The sequence below is a fragment of the Nipponia nippon genome, unplaced genomic scaffold (genome assembly GCF_047370975.1).
Source record: "Nipponia nippon isolate SJK-2023a ecotype South Korea unplaced genomic scaffold, ASM4737097v1 scaffold_5, whole genome shotgun sequence".
NCBI lineage: Eukaryota > Metazoa > Chordata > Aves > Pelecaniformes > Threskiornithidae > Nipponia > Nipponia nippon.
This window is the reverse complement of record NW_028262369.1, coordinates 82,097,395-82,112,178: the sequence shown is the minus strand read 5'-3', so window position 1 is coordinate 82,112,178 and position 14,784 is coordinate 82,097,395. Positions and strand designations below refer to the sequence as shown.

Genomic DNA, 14,784 nt, shown 5'->3' with positions numbered 1-14,784 from the left:
TCTACTTACAGTGCAAAGTGCAGATTTAAAAAAATATTATTTAAATTAAAGAAATTCTAATACTCAGATTTGGAACCTTCATCTACTTGACATCACTATTTTCTTCATGTACAATACTTCAGAAGGACAAATTTTGAGAAACTAACAGGCTTATTCTTGTTTATTCTTTCACTTATTTTCAATTTAATCAAGTTGGGATAACTTTAGCTAGGCTATTTTCTACAACCAGCTGCTCTATGTCATCACTACCTAACAAAGACCACCTAGAATAGCATCATGGTAGTCCAGTGACTGCTTAGTGATGAAATCTGCCAGCTATTACACCCTGGAATAACTGGCTCTACCATTATCAGTAACATTTGCTTTGTACTCTGTTTCCGAGCAGTTAAAATGTCCTGCAATGAGACAATGCTTGGAAGTTTCTCTTTCATGCCTGTAGTCGTCTGCGTTAGATGTGTGTGTAACAGTTCCTTAGTGGTCCTTCAGAAGACCTTTAGTTTGACAAATTCCATTCTGCCTATGCCACCTCCCTCTGCCTTTGTAGGTGACTTCATTGTTACCAAGTGATGCCTCTGTACCTCTGTTTTTATTTCTAGTTTTCTTAACAGTCCACACACCGGCTTAAGTGCATTTCAGTCATAGATTACCATCCACCATACTTCGCTGTTCTTGGGAGATTCGGGGTCATCCTGGCTGCTGCAGTTCTAGCCTGCATCTCTTTGCACACCATTTTTGTACAAACATCTTGGTTCATCTTCTATGATAATGTGAAATTTTATTTAGTTACGTTGTTCACATCCCTTTTATTCCTGACATCCAGGCCATTCACATCACATTCCCACCCATGTCAGTACTGATTTTTCCTGTCCATTTTGCTCCCATCTGATATTTCTTTCTCCCCCATATACTCACCGCTTTCTGCTTTTCAGAGCCAGGAATGGAAGTTACTTATAAGTGCTCCCCAACCTTCTCTCCTATTTCCTAACTTACAATGCTTTTACTGATTATACTGACATATAAATATATATCGTTATCATGTATTATTTTGTAGTATGCTACATGATGTAATCATGTTATACTATATTGATATCAATTATAGCAATCTTGGTTCCAGAAAATTAACACCATGTTTGCTCCAATGGAGTTCATCTAGTTTGTGAGAAAAATCCTCTTTCTTCTCAAAAGTTAAATGCCTTACAACACTCCTCATAACATCAATTCTTAAGACATCTGGTGCTCTTTATTATCTTGCATGCTTTAACACACCCTCTTCAGGAATGAAATGCTGCAGTGGGAGCTTTTCCTTTGGGACAAACCTACTCACACACATTTCCCCTGTTTTGTGTTCTTCTCACTGCGCCCTCCTTCAGTCTTTCATCCTACAGTGTGAGCTGGTACAAAATTACAAGAGATGATTGCATTGCCACAGATGCTAAAATGGCTTCTGTTTTATAAATGGAATAAATAATAAAACCGTATGCACATGTGTGTGCATCTGCCTGGAATACAATAATTTTACCTTGAAATTATGCTGACTTTACATTTATGGGGCAGTTTTAAAATAGCTTCAGTTAAAATAAATGTATTTTTGAATGAAAGAGATAAAGTGAAAGCTTGAATATACTTTTGAACCTGAGTAACTCTGTGAGATGTTTCATCAGTTCTCCTGGAGGTATTTTAGTCATTGAGAGTTAATCATTACCTGAAATTATGTGAAAAACCTATTCAAAGCCAGCCTACAATACAGCCTACAATAGAGTTGCGTTAGGGAAGAAATGCAGACATTGAGTCATAGCTGTCATTTATTATACTTCAGTCAGTTATGATGTGATTCTTTCCAACATTATTCTTGCTTTTGATTTACAGTAAGATACTGATCTGGTGGATGAGACTCTCTCAATTAGAGCAAGACCCTGCCCACCCTAATCAGGAGAGATGTTTGAGTGTCTAACTACCATAAGGTCACCACAAAATTTTAAAACTACATGAAAAAAATACATAAGGGTAAAGCGGTTAACAAGTTAACGCTAATTTGGAAGAGGCATCTGAATGCCCTTTTACATCAGAGAATGATAGCTCAGTAATGTCTAAGAGCAACAAGAGAGACCAAGGAAGAATTCAAACAGGTCACACACTGGTGCACCCGGGGACCATGCCAAGCCATGGATGTGGTTATAAGCAAACCTTCAGGGAACCACAAACACGGGTCTGTCTTGGGCTAACACACAGGAGGTGCCTCACTCTGCGTTTTCTACAGACAGAGTCAAGAGCAAACTGGTTCCTAACTTGGGCACATCAGGCGCTTACTGCTACACAGAAGAAATCTGGGCCAGAAAAGTCAGTCCAACATATCATTTGTTCATTTTGTTTTTCAGCTGTCTTTCTGGACTTCAAAGCTAGGGAAGTTCCTCCTTGCTCTGTAATGTGAACTTTCTTGCATGTAAGAAAAACACAAACACCCTCTTCTGCCTGTGTCACGTTAACCTGAAGATAAAAGGGGATGGATACATGACCTACAAGTCAAAATCCTGTTAACAATTTCAAGCAAGATTATCTGATAAATGGTGCCAGCAGTGGACTGAATATGCTAATAATGTCCTGTGGAAAGTGCATATTTATCATGTTCTCATGATGTCATCATTTTCTGTCTCCTTTTGTGAAAGCTGATCAATATTTATGGTTTTAAACACATAAAAAAAAGCAAACAAACCCATTGCAGTTACTCAGACTATGCTGACACACAACTGCTCACGATGCCTGCACAGTCACATTACTGATAAAAACACTCATTTTTACTAGGTCTCCATATTTGCTCATGAGAAGTAATAAAGCCTGTTTTTCCTTCATCCTGAACTGATATTTAATCTTCTCATGGGTTACCATCTGATTCATCCTTACCACTTTTATAGAAGGATTTTTCTTTCTTTCTCTGCTGCTTCAAAAACCCCCTCTTAGGTTTATTTGCTATGCTTGTGTGTTGAGCAACGATGGTTTGATTTAGCTCGTGCTTCTGAACTTACGTATTAACGAATCTTTCAAGACTTGACCTTTTGCTTATATTCTTCTAAAGTTCAGTCTTCAGAGTATATAGTTTTCTTTATGATCTGGTACTGTGCTGCTTCTGTTGTTATAGTGATGCTTGAGGAAAATTGTTCCTTGGAAGGAATTGCTTCTCTCTTGCAACCAGAACCAGTCCAGGCACAGGGTCAGACAGAGCATCACAAGCTCCAACCTGGGCAGCCTTCCTGGCTGAAGAAATTCCTTAGTGTAGCTCTTGTGGGAGAAATCTGTCAACCCCTTTCTGTTTATAATGTCTATTAATACTCTGAATAACAGCACAGGCATCACAGAGACCTTGATTCAATTCTACAAGGACAGCAGGTAAATATTGCCAGAAAAATAACAGTCTCATATTGGGAACAGGGGATTTCCAAATCTGAGCCTGAAAGCCTGGGTGGAGGACAGCCAAGCACAGGAGGTATGGAAGCCAGGAAAAGGTCAGAGAGGGAGCAAAGCTTGCTGAAGCTCATTTTAAACAACCATTTGAGGTATTGGCTGTGGTTTTAATACCCATTGCTACTGGATGAGAGGAATTGCTGCTAGCGTGGCACTGTGGGACTGAAGGGGGCAAGAAGCATCTTCTGGTGATGATAAGGATCATCATTACAAGTAGGTTTTCTGCCCTGGGGAGGGACAGCGGCATTTGCAGTCCTACCCTCTAGACAGTTCTGCTAAGGGAGGAAAAAAACAATCTCCGTATGACCTTAATAAGACACCTCTGCAGACACAGCCAGGAGGCTTTATCATACGAGCGCTGTTCCTAGGTAGTCTGGCAGGGTCTCATTTCAGGGGCAGCTAGCACTAAATGAAACCTCATTTTGATCAGGCTCTACCTCCCAGCTGACAAGCCTGCAGATGGCTGAGTAGTGCCTTGTCACAGCCTTCAGGCTGTCTGGCTGCCAGCAATGGGAAACAAACCATGCAGGAGAAACCTGGCCTCAGGTTTGCACCTCTGTAGCCCCAAGAAAAGGATGAGAACCTCTGCAAGAGCAGCACTGCTCCGGCTCTGCCGGTCTGATGACCTGACCCCAGCTGCTTCGGTTGTTACTGGAAGAAAGCACTGAGCAAGCATATGGGGAAAATCTGATGCATTAATTTGTGTTGTCTTATATATAGGATACCAGCGAGCAAGTCGGACGAGAGCTTTGGATACCATTGAGATGCTGACCAGGTCACAGAAGTTTGATTTAAGAGGCATATTCCTATCTTCCTAAACTTTCAAAATGAAAAGTTGTTAATGACAGGACAGGCATCTTATGAATTTCCCCAAGCCCCTTCACTCTTAAGAGATAGTGTGAATGGTTTAATTAAAGCTTTGACAGAGAAGTAGATCAGGACTACTGTATCATTTTCCTTTCATGGCATGCTTCAGCAAGCTGATGCAGATTGCTAGGTCGATGAGATATATCAATATTATAAGACACACCATGTGTCAGGCCGAACACATTAAAGGCTGATGTTAAATTTTAACATAGGTCATGAATCACTCAAACTTGTTCAGCCATCGAGAATTAATATGAGAAGTATGAGTAATGCGAGTTTTTTTGTTTTGTTTTTATATAAGCAGGAGGATGAGGCACCTGAACAAAGGTTCATATGAGACAACAACTTTAACTCTGCTCATGTAGAAATGGTTCAGATATTTAGAGCATGACACAGAGAAAAAAAAAAAAAAAAATCTACACTTGCCTTTTGCTGAAGACCTCACCATAGCTTTCTGAGAACTAAAATTTTGACAACTTGATTTGGGGGGAGCCTGTGAAGACCATCAAGTCTGGTAACAAAAAAAAATAAAAAATCTGTGTATATTAAAAAAAAAAAACCAAACCAAAACCAACCCCGCCTTTTAAAAAAGTTGTCCCCCACATCTCCCAAAGAGAAAACAGGTAATGTTCAGATTGGATGCTACTTTACTCAGTTCTTCTCTTTTTGACCATTTATTGGTATTGTTAGCTAAAGTTTCTTACAAAGGTGTTCAGCTGTAAAATTATTTTGGGTTAGATCTCAACCACACAACTCAGTCACTGAAGTGACTTACTGCACTGAGTAGTCCTTGACTTTACTGGCACTAACAAGGACTGTATGCCCTACAAATTGTAATAAATATTTACATGATCTTACATACTTTGGACAATATGTTATCCCGATTCGTCATTCTTTATTTGTCTTTATTTTTGCTGATTTTGTTCCTTTTATAGCTCACCTCTGTCTAGACCCGACACACAACTCCTTATAAACACAAGCTTAATCATACCTAGACATGCAAGCTCAGCTGGGCAAATAGGTGATGTTATCTGATGCTTCTCATCAGATTAACACTTTCCCTTTCTATTTCAGTAGCATGGAAATATTTCGTTCTCAGAAAAAAAGCTTTATTTTTTCCTCCTTATTGTAAGATGTGTATTAAAGTAATCTGATGATGACGTTCACTGCGGACTATTATTAAAAGTACTTGCTGCCATAAGATTACTCATCCGCTTTCTGCACATTTTTGGTAAGCCTGTGGTACCTCGGAACCTGCGTCTGTCGCTGGGGACAGCACAGAAGCACTCGCAGAGCTCTACAGCTCTGCCAGAAGGAAAAGGACTGATTTTTGGCATCCTGAATAACAGTAGCTCTATAGTGAAAGACCATTGTTCAAAAACGGCACAATCATCAGAGATGGTGGCACAGCAAAAGAAGCACTGAGAGCATTGCAACCAGAGACGCAAGTAACAGGTCTATTCATAGCAGTGCTTTTCCCCAGGGGATGGCGTCTTGCGAGTGACTTCATTAACTGCTGACAGCAGACAGACTGCGCTGCGCTGGGAGCGAAAGGGAAACACTCATCAGATGGCCCCAGCCACAACTGAGGAAACGCACAGAAGAGATAACTGGCAAGTGTGGCACTTTCCTCACTGTTCAGAAGTTAGTCACATCCCTAAATGTAATGCTCTATTCCTTTCCTTTCGGTACAGCAATCTTCTTGTGTACAGGCTCGCTGTTTGCACAAAGGGCGCTGCTGTTGATTCAATGCGTTCTTGGAAACTTCCCAGTCTGTGGAAGGTGGGGTCTAAATTCCAGATCGGTTGCTAATTGTAAGGAAAACCCCCAAATATCTTGGCAATTTGTTACTTTTAATAGTCAGGAGAAGACACCTACCAAACCTTGATACCTGTCATTCAATGCCATGCTGCGTTTGACCTCTTGCACTGCGTGCCATAAAACTTCCCTCGCTGCACAGCCAGCAGGACTTGTGCTCCCTTTGGTGTCTCCAGCACATTTTCTCACAGAAACAGGGTCACACAGCCCAAATGACCTATATCCTTAGAACCAGGGATCCCCACTCCCTCCACGAGCTTAAAAACATCCATCCTTACCAAACCAACTTGAGGTGCCTGCAGGTGCTCTCCACACTTAAAAGATCATACTAACAGCTAAACGGCTGATAGCTGAAACATAAGACTTTCGACACACAATTTCTTCCTACTTTGCTCCAAAAATATACAGAAAACCATGTCGCCTTACCTCCCGTTCCCCAGTACACTTGAGCATTTTTCGGGTGCAGAGCAGACTCTCTGACATTGCAGGCGTCCTTGCACTCAGCTTTCCGCTGGATCACAGGGAGCTTCTTTTTCTCCGCATGGCAGCTGCCTTGCTCCTTGCCAGCCCTGCAGCCAAGCCTCCTTTTTTAAAAGCACGCTACCGTCCTGCTCCTTCTCACTATGGTTTTCTCTGCCAATTCTCCAGGCTCACCGGATGTCTGTGTTGCAAACATTAATACCTTGATCATTGGTTTTCTTTAGCAGTTTTTCTCCTCTCCAAACCCTATCTCCTCTAGAAAGTTTAAAGAAAACTGGCCTAAAATGCTATTAGTCAAAAGTCCTATTCTTCCTAGAGGAAACACTAATAGTCCTTCATAACCAGGCTATTTATAGGAATGGTGACAGCGTGTCTAACCCCACAGTACAATGAGCATGAGACAGTCCATACGAGACATGATGATAGAGGCTGTTCATAAAATCAAAACTGGAATTCATGTGCTGTACATCAACAGTGATTTAAGCAACCGCTTTCTTTCCTCACTCTAGAGGGAAGAAATAAAAGCCCTCTTAGCACAGGGACACGTAGCACAATGTCACTGGAGTAATTAGTCCATTATTTTAAAGAGTAACATTGAAGCTATTTGGATTTTTAAAAGCTTTATATTCGTTATAATCCTAATCCACTCTCTTTCAGCAATGCAGTGCTCCCACCTCTCGCACACTGGCTTTCTGCCCAGGTCACACTTTCTGAATGTGCTTCTTCCCCATAAACTGCATTGCAGGTTCATCTTAACAGACATAAAATTAGGTCCTTTGAGCTGAGTAGCAGAATACAATTAGTTTGGGATAAACAACAGATGAATCCCAGACAAGCCCCAGCCCAAACCAGAAGTGGCAGGGAGGCAGAATTACCTTCAGGTATGAGCAAGGAAGCATCAGTACCAGCCGGATTGCAAATTAGAGCAGCAAACAGCTGTAACATTGTCACCTAAGGTACTAAAGTGGGAAGCTGAGCATAAAGAGCAGAAGCGTCACTTCCCTGGGTAGGAGATGAAGAGCTGGGGGAGCACTGAAAGGAAAGGCGAAGCACACAGAAAGCAGGCAGGGATGAGATGGGGATCTAATGTAGGGTTAGGAAACACTTAGTGGAGGATTGGAAAAACCTGAGAAGAGGCAGGGAAAGAGCATTACTTGGAGCAGGGCTGGGAGCTGCGGTGCCTGGGGCACCCTGTGGTGGCACAGGGGGGTCAGCAGCCCACTGGCCCCTTCCCCATGGTCAGGCTGCCCTGCTACAGGGGCAAAGGAGCCCTCAGTCCCAGCTGGGGACCCCTCACCACCAATACTGCCACTTTTTCTCTACCTACAGTAATAAATGAAGCAACCACCCCATCCCTGCAAGACCCAAGTAGGAAGATAACAACCAGCTCATGCTCCACCCTCCCTCATCACGTCCACCTCACCCTGCCTGGGGCACAGCCCTTTTGGGCTGATGCACACAGGTGGGGATGCAACAGGGCCCCATGCTGATTCTCCCTGAGCTGCAAGCGCGTGGGATGTGCTGCTGCAGAATAAGCACCCTGCATTGTCCTCTCCCCCTCCCTGCCTTCAAAGAAATGAAATCCCTCAGCAAACTTCACTCACCTTGTGCCTGCAGGTGACTCCCCCCAGCAAGCTGGTGGCACAGCTCCTGTGGCCGCCGTGGGGTCCCTCAGAGGGTGGGTGATGTGGGGTGCTGCAGGGCACCCCCACAAAGCTCTGACCCGCTCCTGCTCCGCTTGGTGTGTTCCTGTCCTTAGATGGGACCAGCTGTGCTGCAATGCCACGCTCAGGCAGGACCATGCCTGGAGAGCAGACCCCAGGGAGGTACACTGTGGTGACCGCTGGAGGTTACTTCTTTAATGTCAGTGCCACTCACACCTGTGTCTGCTTTTTGACAGAAAGTTGCCTTGGGCCAGAGATGGCTCTGCATTCAGTCCAGCCTGTGCTGGCGTGTGAAAGGACAGTGGTGGAAGGCAATTTCCTCCGAGAGCATCCAAGCTGTGGAGGTGTTTCAGAGGGGAGGGAGAAGAGGAACAAATGACAAGCAGAAGATCTTCAGGGAGCTGGGCATGGATCCAAAGTAGAATTGATAGGAGAGGCAGTAAGGTCAGAGTAGGAGTGGCAGGTTATACTGTAGAAGAAGAGTCCCTTAGAATTGGATGGAAAAACTAGCAGAGGACAAATTTTGCTCTGAAGGAACAGTAACACTTGTTGCCCCCTATAAAGCCACATCATGGCTTTTCATTGATATGTCCCTGGAAGCTAATTAGGGCCTAAAGTTTTAAATTGGCAGTTGATTAGGAGGCCAGAAGCGCCCAGAGAACATGGATGTGGAATGACACAGCAAGAAAGCCCACCACACTCCTCCAGCCAGGAGCTGCGTGAGGTGGGCGGCACTTCCCTGCTCTCCCCTGTTTCTGGCTGTCAGCCGCAGTGAGTCAGATACAGTGAGTCACAAATCGCCTTGGCAAGCCGTGTCTGGCATACGGGGTCACCGAGCAGCATGCCCGCGATGTGCCCAAAGCATGAGCTGCTCACGGCAGCTGGGGAGCACGAGGTGAGGGGGACCGAGCCACCCCGTGGGCAGCGCGTGAGACGCGCCGTGTCGGCAGCACCGGACATCTCCCCTGACCTCACACAAAGCCAGCAGCCTAGCTCTGTGTAACAGCTGCTGATACGCATTTGTATGTATTTATATAATACCAACCATTGGATTTTGCCTTTGCTTCCTGGAGGAATATATTGCTAATAACTAGAACCAAATTTTTCCTTATATATGTGTCCCAGGGAAAAAGATGACACGAGTTGTCTACAGTGCTAGCAACACATTACCATCATTTTTTCTTTTTTCTTCATACAGCCATAGAATTAAAAGATTAATTTCCTCCTTAAATAAAGATCTGAGGCTAGATTCATCCCATATATAATTCTGTAACTTCTGCTTCTGTTGATAGATTATGTTTCTTCAGTAGCCCATAGGGATCAGGAGTCATGGAAAATTTGAAGGGAAAGAGGATGTTTGTTAAACACTACATGTGCCCTAATGCACAAACAAGAAGACCAGAAAATATTTCTCCTGTAATAAAATGCAGCCTCCTCCCATCCCCAGAAATTCACTGCTTTTCTTCAGAGCAAACATTTATTGGCAATTTACGCTTCCCTGAACTAGGTAAAGCGTGCAGCTGCAAGAACGGTGGTGGTAAACCAGAGGATCTAATATGCAATGAACAAATTACATGTAAAATTATTTTTGACAAGATCAATGAAATCAAATGCTGTCACTGCTTACGGCAGTCCACCTCACTGACCGTGTTGAATTTGCCTACATACATTCCTGAGAGCAGAAACTGCAGGTAACTGGCATGAAAAGTCTAGATATAGAAGCCCAACAAACTCCCATGTATAACTGCTATGCAAAATTAAGTAATAGAAGTACCTGAATATTTCATGGGACAAATTCTTCTGATGTATATTTATTCAAGATAAAACTTATAGCCAGAACTCTCAGGTCTGTGTTCTTGAAGAGATTTACTTAATCTGGGGCTAAGACTTAGAGTCAAACTAGTGCTAAATCCTTGTATCACTTTAGGTCATGACGGGCAAATATTGCCTGTACTTGATTTGCAGATATAAAAGATGCTGGAGGTGGTGGTGGAAGCAGTTTATATGTTATTACTTCTATTACAGGACTACCTCAATCAGAAACAGGACTTTGTGGTAGAAACTGCACAAATATCATTAGATGCAACTCATACCCCAGAAACTCAACACAGGTGAATTAATCCCACAGCAATAGAGGTAAATTTTGGGGTGCGTACCATGCGCAGAAGCTGCTAGAAAGGGGGCATGGCAATGGGGATGGACTCAAAGCGTGATAGAAACAGCAGCACAGGAGAGTATGGACTGAGGAGGGGCTTTGTGATGCCACAGGAGTGAATGAGCTTCGCTTCTGCTCTTTGGTAAGGGGACTGCGAAGCGCTGTGCTGGGGAGAAGCGCAGGCACCATGCAGGGTCTGCCCCAGACCAAGTACAGTGTCATAAAGTACTATTCAGCACAGAATCTAGTATTACATATGTGTAGTTTTAGTTTATCAGTCATAAGCCTGAGTGGAGTGAAATGTAATGCGGTGTTAACAGTCTCAAAGTATTAATAAGGAAAATTTAGATCAGTCAAACCATAATTTTCACAATTATTAGAACAATTAACTATTGTACCATGCAGTGAACGATTACAGGTGTCATGTGGGACTGAACTCTTAGCAGACATCACAGATCATTTCCGTACAACTTCACAATTGCTTTTATTAAACGTTTTTAATGCAGTAAAATATCTGAAAAAGCCAGAATGGGTTTTAGGCTGCATAAAAGGACTATGACCTTCATTTGTGTTTAAAAAATAAAGGAACTTAAAGTGATGCATAGTTACAGCAACCCTGACAAAACAGCTAAACTTCAAGCATACTATTTTCATAGCCAAATCAATTTCTGAAAAACCTTCTGAAGTAATGGATATGCTAGTAAACCTTTCATGTTATTTACACAAATTATCAAAAGAAATGAGCATTCACAAACTTATCTGTATTTCAGAATGAATTTTGCTCTCATTGGCAGTCAGCATCAGTATTTTAGCAAGAAACTTGTTGGAACCACAGAGTAATTATTTATAAATACATTTTTAATTCATCAGTTGCATGTATTTTTTGTATTCTTAGCTGCAAATTACGGTGATAATAGGAACAGACCTAGAATATGTGCTATGAAGCCTTTACCCATGCATTGCACTACTTACCATTCAGGACAGACCTTTCAATTCAGAAAGTGGTGAATGCATTACCAGGCCCATTGTCCAAAACCTCTGCTAGACATATCATTTGTCACTATTGTGGTAATAAAGGGATTCCTGGCATTCTGGTATTAAGAAACCAGAAGTAATATATTAGTTTTGCTTTTCCTCTGCTACTTAAAAATGAACACATATGATAGAACACATAGTTTAGAAGACTATGAAGCGAGTGTCCTATTGAATGACAGACTGTCTGGTTGATTTACATGAAATACCAAGTGCTCATATGAGAAAAGGTTAAAATTAGATTGACGAGCAAATGTGCTACCAGACTGCTGGCTGACAAATGGCAAAGTTATGCCAACGTATTACTTATTCTGGAGGCGCCCAAGAAGCAAGCAGGAGGATAGTAATTCATGTGCTAGAATACATTCATGTTTAGCATAAACAAAGAGTCCTCAGGGTCTGCAACAGGAACATATTAGCTATATGTAATTTATGTCAACAAATAAGTCAGTGGAACAATTCCATTATTAGATATGGAATTTGAATGACTCGTGTTTTCTTAAGTCAAGAGTGGTCTGCTCTACTGTCATTTAAATTAGTGCAGAATAATGCTCTGTTGAATGACTACATTGTTCTTCCAATAAATTGACTGTTGTGCTACAGCCTCCTTCCTCCTACCCGTTCGACAATGAAAATACAGATTAGTCATGTAGCTTTCCACAGCGGCTCTTAGATTAAAGTCTGACTGCTTCTTCGTCACTGTAACGAGTAGTCTAGGTCAGTGGTGGTCCCTCCTTTGTCTTTCTCCTTTCTTTTCAGCAAGTTCTGCTCGTATCCATGCAGTCAACTATATTAAAACTAGTTGATTAAGAAATGTTAACTAAGGAAAAATTTTAACTTGCCCAACTGGAGGCACTTTGGTTCTTAACATTCAGCAGTGAATATGCATCACAAGCTGACCATCGTGCTCTGGGCACTCAGCAGATCTGAAAATAAAGCTCTAGGAGAGATGGATGCTAAAATCAATCCATCAGAGATGCCGGACACTTCTGCAAGCATTAGCTTTAATGATTAGCAGCTGGGTAATGGTGATAATGAATAATAACCAGTCAGATGTGTCTCAATTTTGTCTATAAACTGAAAATACCATTCTGAAAGAGATTCAAACAAATTAAATTATTGATGGCTGCTACTTTTTAACTCATCCTATACAGCTTAACCAGTTACTACTTAAAATTGAAAAAGCTGTTACTTTATGAAGCGGACAACACAAAACACCATCTTTCTCCCTTTGGAGTTAATGGAAATTCTGCAGCTTACTCCTGTGGAATTACACGTTGGCTATAGGGTGAATTTTTCAATATGTAAACATGAATTAAATAGGAATTTACAGAGCAGACAATATGGGCTTGAACCTGCTCTTCATCGGAACAACTTTTTGACATTTTGTTAATATGAAACTACGCTAAAGCTTTAACAGACCCAAACCCATTTGCCATCCTGTTTCCTTAGAGAAAAGTGTTCTTATTCCCTTTCGAAATGCCATGACAGACAGCATGTTAGGGGAGGGAGCTAATTGTCCCCATTAGTCATCACCTTGTCAGGATGACTGGCAGCCAGTAGCCTTCAGGCTTGCTTGAAAAGCTAAAGCTAGTTAAGATCGTCTTAAGTCTGGACTGGAGAGACACCTCTAGACCCGCTGCCCCTCAGTGACACCTGGAAAGCTGGTCCAATATTTTATGCCAGGTCTTTAATATGTCTGGTAGTTTCTTCTTCTTCCAAAACCACTGTGAAGTAACAGGAGAGGGGAAAAAAAAGGACTTCAAGGTTTAAACCGCAGCAGGGTCTCCTTCTAGCCTCCTTCCCCTGCAATATTATTCTTGCAAGTGATTGATGACCAGGGATATACAGGAACAATTTGTTACAATCTAAAATAATCCACTAGAGTGCAAAATAGCCTCTATAAAAAGAGTAGCCATTTCTGGAAAAACCTCTGCTTTAAAAAGCTCTGATATATTGAGTGGAATTTACCATCAGAGCCTTCACAAGTAGCTATTGGAAGCAGTTATTAAAGTAAGTATTAGGCTAGATTCAAATCTTGTGCAAACAGTTGTAGCTCCCGTGAGTACGATCACACTGACAGGCTGGTTTCAGTCCTTTAGGCAAGAGAGAGGCAAAAAAGTGAGAGACGCTAGCAGAGCATCTGCTAGTTAGATCAAAAAAAGTCTGTCTTGTTGGCAGAGCTATTGTCCTTTGGTCACACCAATCCCAATTTGAGTCCTGCTTGCAGCAGCATGGAAAACCTGTGACAAACATAGTCACGCTGACATTGAGGTGGATGCCAAAAGAAGATAGTCACAAGTACTCAAGACTGCAAAGAAAAAAAAAAAACCCACAGAGAAGGAAAGCTTTCAGGTCTGAAATTTGGGGGGGCGGGGGGGGGAAATTGGATTTGTGTCTTTTTCTCTCCAATCCTCATTCAATATAAAAAGCAATCCTCAAGAATTGCAAATACACACCTGGATCAGATCCTTTTCCAGAAATTCAGGTCTGTGTCTGTGCACTGTTTAGCCTAAGGCTAGGGCGTATGCAAAACAGAGAAATACTTTATATTTTCAGACTTACAGTACTTTTATTCATGAATGCCTATGAACTGTCTTATTTGTTCTGGTTGCTCTTTGGGTCTTTTATTGTGCCCGATACAGCAATTTGGCCTGGTCCAGAAGTGATTCATCTAATTACTTTGAAGAGTGACAAAATCCCCGGCAGAGGTTAACAGATGCTTCTTGTAGTCCACATCTAAGAGCAAGACTGTGTCGGTCAGAGTCGCTGGCCTTGCCTGGGGCATTGACGAGGCAGTATAAGGCCGAGCGCCCAGCAGAACCAGCGGTGAACCCAACTGCCTGAAATGCGTAGGCAAGCCGATTCCTCTTGACCAAAAGGGATGCTACAAAAAGCTTGAGACTTGAAGCACTAACATCCTCTGTGGGTTATGAATAATTTATTCATCAGATTCAAGCTGCACTGCAGATAGAGACAAGGCAGCAAAAATAACTGTTTCTGTTGTCCCCCCTCCCACCTTCCCCATCTGTATCGGTAATCTGGATAGATACATAAGAAGTCATCTTTGATGACCACTGAACGATCTTCTTGAGTGAACTTTGCAAAAATGAGCAAGCTTTTCTGCATCACCCCAAATAATTTGCATAGTTTTGTTTCGTAGTATAGGTTTTTCATTTAGCCCCCATGATACCAATTAATTTTCAGAGCTTTATCTCCTTCCTGAAAAGGTGTTTGTTTCTTTTACCCTGTGTTTTGAATGACTATATTTTTAATTGTCTTGGCTCTTACAAAGATATAAAAATAATAAAA

At 42.1% G+C, this 14,784-nt stretch overlaps 1 protein-coding gene across 2 annotated transcripts in view; it reads right to left on the bottom strand.

The window, feature by feature from the left end:
* ITGB6 (integrin subunit beta 6) overlaps nucleotides 1-7,623 on the bottom strand; it is a 56,538-nt gene extending 48,915 nt beyond the window's left edge. For both annotated transcript variants that reach the window (XM_087734022.1, XM_009462109.2), the window contains exons 1-2: nucleotides 7,497-7,623; nucleotides 6,568-6,802 (exon numbers count right to left, since the gene is read on the bottom strand). The gene's annotated coding sequence lies outside the window, so the exon portion shown is untranslated. The remainder of the gene's footprint in view (nucleotides 1-6,567; nucleotides 6,803-7,496) is intronic.
* Between the last annotated feature and the right edge of the window lie 7,161 nt (nucleotides 7,624-14,784).